General features: G+C 40.2%; 1 pseudogene; it reads right to left on the bottom strand.

The window, feature by feature from the left end:
* The window catches only part of LOC114027264, a 229884-nt pseudogene that overhangs the window by 40414 nt on the left and 181371 nt on the right, over positions 1-8099 (bottom strand).

Genomic DNA, 8099 nt, shown 5'->3' on the forward strand with positions numbered 1-8099 from the left:
CACACACACACACACACACACACACACACACACACACACACACACACACACACACAATCAGTTGCCAGATCTACATATTTCAGCCTTATCTCATATCTAAACATTTCTCTTTATAACCTAGCTACCACCTTAATTTATTGCAAAAACTTCCAAACTGGTAATCCTGCCTCATGACCGTTTAATGGATCCATCCATTCTCCACTTTGATGACAGTTATTTTCCTTTAATACCGATCTGACCATGTCACTATCCCACTCAATCAATTCCAGTAGCTTCTCATGGCTTCCAGAATCAACTCTTCTGTTTAACTTTTAAAGCTTTTCACAACCTTGCTCCAGTCTCTCTCTCTGGCTTCATTGGACATTACTATCCCTCCTGTTCTCTGATCTAGCCAGACTGGCCTTTTCTCCATTCCTCACTCCACTGACTATCTCTGTGACTTTGCAATGGTCGTTCCCTATGACCAGAGTTAATTCTCTCTTCACCCAAACCTCCTAAAACTCCTCATTTTCTTCAAGATCCATTTCAAGTATCTCCTTCTACAGGAAGCCTTTTTTGATCCGCTCAACTGCCAATTTTTCCTCTCAAACTACCCTGCCTTTAACTACTTTGCATTTATTCTAAATATGCTTATGTAATGGGGACCCAGACCTTAGAGCACATGGAGATTTTCCCTTTGCAGTGGGCTACATGGAAGATTCACAATATTCCCTGCCTGCTTTCATTCTACTCCTTGTGGCTTGTCGATCCACAAGAGTAACTGAAGAGTTGGACCTGTGGTTATGAAGTCTTCTAATTAGCTGAGGAGCCAGAACTGAGGGTGCATACAAAATGTTTAAGAGGATACTCTCTCTCCCTCTCTTCCCTGGCTTCTGAGTGAGGAAAAAAAAGTGCTGTAAGCATCCGGATTGGAGAAGGGCAGTAATTGCCTTATCTTCCTCCCGCCCCCCTGTATATCTCTGGACACATAATACCTGTTTCTTTTGTATTCTTTATTGATCTTAGATAAATAGGCATTCAGAGATGCTTTTGAGCAAGTTACCTTTTGAGTTTCAAAAGGTTGAAAGCCATCAAAGGTCCTTTCAGCAATCAAAGTTTACAGCAGAGGACCACTGCCCCCCCCAAAAAAAAACCAGTAGCAGTAGTAGCTGAGTCCACTGAGGTACTAGCCCAGAGGACTGCCCTGTATGACCCAGATCAACAGCAGAATGACTTGTCAGCAGACACCATGCCCTGCAAGAAGCTAGCCCAGTTGAGCTGGAGAACAACTCAACCATCTTGAATGCTATGCTCCAAAGCAAAATTGGTAAGGACTCTTGAATGAAATAAAAGGTCCTTCAGGGCCAAGAGTCATTAAATTATAAGCTCCTTGAGAATACGGTCTGTCTTTTGCCTCTTTTTGTATCCCTAGCACTTAGCACAGTGCCTGGCACATAGTAGGTACTTGGTAAATGTTTATTGATTAATTGACCAATTATATTCTCTACAAGTTTCCCTAGATACCTTTGTATTAAAGTTCAAGCCCACTCTCCCTAAAAACCTTGCAAGGGGAGAGTACACTACCATTATAAATAAATTTCTTTATAACTTGTGTCTTTGCTACAGTTTCTCAGTAAATATCCTTTTGCAAAAGCTAGTTGATGTCAACAAGCTGATTCACACTGGGAAGCACACTAGATGGGCTTAGTATAAGAAGCCACAACTCCTCAGGGTTGTCCCTTGGGTCATGAAGAGAATGATAGTCATTGTCCTCTGGGAGCTCACCCTGTCAGTTCAAATGACAGTTGAGAGTGAGGAGGACTGGTGCCTGGTTATCTTTCCCTTGTGAGCTTCTCATGAATATAGATTATTTCATTCATTGCGTTTGTATCCATAGCCCAGAGCCTGGCACATGGTAAGTGGTTAAATAACAATTGTTGACTGATTGGTTGATGGATATGGAAGACTAGGAAAAGAGGGGCCTCAAGAACAAGAATGTGTAGTGGGAGGATTGGTAAGGTTTTGAGAGGAGAGGGAAAAACAAAAACAAAAACAAACCTAACCAATGAAATCAGATCATAGTAATGGAAACTAGACTTACGAAGAGGAAAATGGCTTTGATGAGAATTCAACACTCCATCATAATTGAGTGGGGATGTTTGTATCACTACACTATAATGGATCACATAATTGGCAAAGAAGGGACAGGGCTGCTAAACACTAACTGACTGGTGGGCAGGATGAGAAGGAAACCAGAAGCAGGACTCCAGAAAGTTCAATCCAACTCACATTCACCACATTCTTTGAAACAGAGGTATCAAAAAGGGGGCCCAAAGTAGACTGGAACACTCCTGAGTGTAGTAGAACCAGATTGAAATGTAATTGGGAAATGTTTAACAAAATAAATAAAAATTACAATAAAACAATATTAATGCGTGCTTTTCTAAGTCAATATTCATCGGCAGGGATCCTTACATAAATTTAGTGATTTGACTTGATGTTGCTTTACTAAGTTGTCTTCCAATTGAATGGCCAAGGACTTCTTGATGTTAAGTTCACACACATACACACACACATACATACACACACATGCATACACACACACATATGCACACATGCATACACGTATACATTGCATTCTTGAGAATCTAGATTAAAAAAATAAGGTTGGAGATGAAAAAGGGCCATTTTTTTTGGTGGGGTGGAGAAGTTGGGAGTATAGCCTGGGAGTAGAGGCTGGTTCTGGAATATAACATAAGGGGTGCCCCATCCTACCAGTAACAATATACCAAAGGTTGTCCTATGACAGTCACAAGGGGGAGGGTCATTACTCTCTCTTGGTCATTACCGGCAAGATTCTTGCCGAAGTCCTCCTTCATGGGCTGATCTTTCACCTGGAAGAGTGTCATCTACCTAAGATCCAATGTGGCTTCAGAAAGGTTCAAGGAACAGCCAATATGGTGTTTGCTGCCTGACAATTTCAGGAGAAATGCCAATGTAGTGAAGCAGGGTTGTGTGCCTGCTCCCATGCTTTTTAGCATGATGTTTTCAATGATGTTGTTGGATGCTTTTAATGAGGACAAAAACTGCATCAAGGTCAACCACCATACTGATGGTAAATTATTTAACTTGAAAAAGCTACAAGCTAAGACTACAGTGGAGGGAAAGTTGGTGTTCGACTTTTTGTTCACAGATGATTGTGCACTCAATGCAGCCTCTGAGGCTGAGATGCATCAGAGTAGGAATCGCTTCTCTATTGCTTGTGCTGATTTTGGACGGACAATTAAGAAAGAAAACAGAGGTTCTCCACAAGCCAGTACCATATCATCCATACATGGAATATCAGTAAAAGCATATGGAGAAACTTTGAATGCAATGGATAAGTTCACTAACCTTGGTGGTATACTTTCCAGGGATGTACATATAGATTATGAGGTTGGTGCATGCATTGTCAGAGCTAGTTCAGTGTTTGGAAGGCTCTAAGGGAAAGTATGAGAGAAAAGAGGTATTAGGCTGCCTACCAAACTGAAGGTCTACTGAGCCCTGAGCAAAGCAGAATTGCAGTAGCTCAAAAGAAACATGAGATACACAAATTTCATCCATGTGTGCTTTTCTAAGTCAATATTCATCGGCAGGGATCCTTATGTAAGTTTAGTAATTTGACTTGATGTTGCTTTACTAAATTGTCTTCCAATTGAATGGCCAAGGACTTCTTGATGTTAAGATCACACACACACACACACACACATGCAAGCACACATGCACACATGCATGCACGTATACATTGCACTCCTGATGTTCTCCACTCCAACTGTTCATTGGGACTATTTATGCTTGACCTGTGGTAGAGACTTCCTAGCTCACACTAGTCTAATCAGCCACAGCTGGACACTCTGTACCTTGACCCCAATATCGTGATGTCCTTTTGGTCCTCTTGGGGCATGAAGGAATTACAACCAGCAAAGGTATACCAGATCTGCAAAAGCGGAGGTCACTTCCATATTTGTTTCTCATCCAGGTAACGATTTAGGGTGTGAAGTGTCTGGGGAAGAATGTCATTATATATACCACACATGACTGTATAAAACTTGAAGGGTTGTTGTTGTAACAAAGTTCACCAGAAAGATGAAAAATACATGTGACCCCTTTTAGGCCTTAGACATCAGTTGTGTTCAAATTAGGCTCACAGAGCAAAAAAAAAAAAAAAAAAAGTAAAAAGAACCAAAAAGGCAACAATAACAACAACAAGTTAAGAACCACTCACTGTTTTTGAGAGTAATTAAAGTCTCTCTGAGGATAGACTTACAATTTGAGTAGCTTTCATCAGATGACAATAGGCCTTGTTTGACTACAGTTAGGATGAATGTATTCTTTCAGTAGGGATAACTGAAGGGTTCAGAGTTCAAAATCTTTTAAAAAGACTATCTCTTTTTAAAAGAGATTTATTTTTATTATTATATTTATTGAAAAATATACACCAAACAGCTCCAAATTTATTAGGAAGTATACTTTTTCCAATGGTGACCATTATAACCCTTGTCTAAGCTAGTAGATAGTCTTCCAGAGTTGTTGTGATCAAAAATAGTCATCACTGCATCTGATCTGGTTGTGAGTCTCCCTATGTTGTTGTTTCTTGGACAAGAGTTATGTTCTAATCATTGAGCTTATACTCAAAGGCAGAACTTGAACTCTATATCACAGTTCTTAGAGAACCCAGAGTCATCCTGCATATCAGTATTAACATCAAAGTAGTTCTTAAATGGATATAAAACATATGGTATAAGTATTGACAAAGGATGAAGAAATCCAGAAATCTTTAAGGGAATAACATTTAAAGGAGCTGAACTTTAGGCACAGATTATGATCAATGAATCAACAAATACTTATTGAGCACCTACTATTTATGTAGGACGTTGTGTTAAGGCTGTATGGCCACCCTGTTCCTAGTTGCAGTTTAATTTAAGCAACCATCTGGTTTCTTTCCAGACGCTGTTGTTGTCTTACATTGTCTCCTGCCCTCGAGGCCAGGGTCAGAGATCTCCGGAGTCATACATGCTCTTTCCATGTATTCAAGGCTTAAAGTTCACTCATATGTGTCGCTTCTGTTAACAAAAGAAACCATTGGCTACTGCCAACCTGAAACAGTCTCTTATTTACTTGATTCACTTGGTGTTGTGGCAGGGTACAGAGCAAGTTTTTGTTGTTTTTTTTTCATTTGGCAGCCTGGCAAAGCCTTTCTCAAAGTCACATTTTAAAATGCATTCAATAAAATGCATAAAATTACAATCAAAATCAATTCTATTTAAATATTTATCAAACTGCCACCAAAAAAAAAAAGTTCACATACCCCAGAATAAGAACCTAGGAAGGAGTTTGGGCTTTAGAATTAGAAGATCTGCTTTTAGTTCTGGCTCTAGCACCAACTTGGATCACATCAAATCTCTGGGCCTCCCCCACTTTTCTTACCTGTAAAATAAAGGGTTAGACTAAAGGCTCTAAAATCACTCCAATTCTAAATCCTATGGTTGTTCTTTTCTGCTCTAACCTTCTCATTCTCCCCCTGTGAGAGAATCCAGACCCTGGATTGTAACTCCCAACTCCTTTCCGAAAGCACAATGAATCCACATTTTATGACATTTCCCCACCCCTTCTTTCCTCTTGTCCAAGCATCTCTTTCCAGAAGCAAGTTCCTTCTCCTTCTCTTTTTTCTTCTTTTCTGTCCAACACAAGCCTGAGAGTTACTATAGGGCCAACAGCTTCTAGGTATTAAACCATGTAACTTACACACAAACTTACACATCACCCGTAGGTGATGGATGTGTCAGATCACTTCTTACAGAGAGAGAAAGTGAATCCCAAAGGGGGCTCATAGTTATCTTGTTGCTGTTCAATTATTTTTTTTCAGGAGTGTCTGACTCTTCATGACCCCATTTGGGGTTTTCTTGGCAAAAATACTCCAGCGGTTTGTCGTTGCCTTCTCCAGCTCATTTTACAGATGAGCAAACTAAGGCAAAAAGTGTTAAGTGACTTGTCCAGGGTCACACAGCTAATAAGTGTCTGAGGCCAGATTTGAATTCAGAAAGATAAGTCTTCCTGACTCCAGGCCTGGTATTCTATCCGCTATACCACCTAGCTGCCTCATAGTCATACAGCACGCTAATACATACACATTTTTAAGTACCTACTAGGTACAAAGCATTGGTTCGCAGTGAGATGCTAAGAGTTGCAGAGGGTTACAAAAGAATTATTCTAGTTTTAAACCCAATTCAGAGAGGGAAAGAAGACACATGTAAACTGTTAATAATCATTCATTCATCATAATTCATGCAGAAAAAGGGATATAAAAGACGGTAAGTGATGGATCTGATTTGGATAGGTGGGGAGAAAGTAGGAATAAATGTTCTAAATGAAAGGAATATCATGAATACAGGTATATGTAGCAGAAATTATTGTGGCATGGGTGGGGGCAATGAGTAGATCTTCCCAACTGAGATAGGTGGTATATGTTGGGACAGTAGTGTGTATATATATTGGAGAGGTAGAGTGACATTATAGAGGGTCCAGGTAGTGGATCTGAACCTTGCCCTTTAGATAACAGGGAGTTGCTAGACATTTTCAAGCAGGCAATTTTCAGGAAGAAAGAGGGTTTTAAGAGTCAAGTTATAAGAGAGCACGTATAGAGAAAGCAGAGCAGAAATCTCAGGTGGGAGCCTTGGGAGTCACCCATAATTGTATGTTGGGAAGAAAAATGAAAGGAACCAGGAAAGGAAAAAGAGAAGGACAAAATCTAGGACAAAAATATAGAAGCTAAAGGATGAGAAAATGTCAAGGAAGAGATGGTCCAGAATGACTGAAGAAAAAAAAAATAAGGAAAATAAGACTGAGGAAGATGTAATGCTGAGAAATTGGTCCAAATCTTGCCTTAGAAACATCATACCTCTGTAACCATAGGCAAATCATTTAAACTCTCAGAGTCTTTTTACTCATTTATAAAATGGGGATCATTATACCTGTACTACCTTCCTTATAGAGTAATTGAAAGGAAATTTCCTTAACAAACCTTAAAAGTGCTACATAACTATATGAATTCTTGCTTTGTGACTGGAATCAGTAGAGGGAGTGCCTACCCTACTTCTGAAGGCAAAGGATATCAAAGAAAGCAAGACTGGAAGGGAAGAGATGTGGGGATTCAGGAAAGTGAAGCAGGCTTAGAATAGCAGTTATGTGAAGGATGTTAGAGAACTTATTAGAAGTAAGTGCTGGCCAGCCATAAAGACCTAGATAAATTTGGGCTATGTCAATTGATAGTGGCCAGGTGTCCATGGTTTTCTGCTTATTCTCCAGTAATGTGACATAACCCAGATAAAAGAATAATGGAAAATGATGGGGGAAGGGTGGGGTTGAAACAAGCCCTGACTTTGGATTGGCAGAGCAGGCACAGTGTAAAGGTAAGGGAAAAAAACACCCTTGAGTTGATTATGAATGGCATATTGAAGTATCTGACCATGAAATCGAATTAGTCAGGAAAGGGCTAATGAACTGACTGAAATTGATTTGAGGCTCCTTTGTTAGGGGGGAGGGAGAAGACTTGGTAGGTGGGAGAAGTGGGAGAAGAGACAGATTAAGAGGCTGTGGGCAGAGTGAGGGAACCCCAAGATACATACACATTACCACAAGTGAGAGGTATCATGGTGTAGTTGATAGAAAGCCTGCCTTAAAGATCAAGGTCCTGCCCCTGACACATTCTGACTGTGTGACTCTGAGCAGAGTCACTTAATGTCTCGGTGCCTAGGCAACTCTAAGCTGAAAAGGAGTTTCCTCACTAGGCAATTTCCTCTACCAGTTCCTATCTGTACCAGTGCTGATTCACTCATATACCCACAAGTAAAAGGCCTAAAACAAACACTCCAAAATTATCCCAAGAGAGTCACACACTGATGAAAAAAACACTACATTAAGACACAAGTATATACACACAGAGAGACACATAACTACAAGGACATGACGAAATATATATAAACATCGAGACACTGGCATGGTAATACCCTGACACAAGGAGATACACAGGCAGAGGGAGGAGACAAGGACAGACATAAATACTTCCACACAGACCCAGAGAC

Source organism: Vombatus ursinus, unplaced genomic scaffold (genome assembly GCF_900497805.2).
Source record: "Vombatus ursinus unplaced genomic scaffold, bare-nosed wombat genome assembly UNPS02014858.1, whole genome shotgun sequence".
In the NCBI taxonomy this organism is placed as follows: domain Eukaryota; kingdom Metazoa; phylum Chordata; class Mammalia; order Diprotodontia; family Vombatidae; genus Vombatus; species Vombatus ursinus.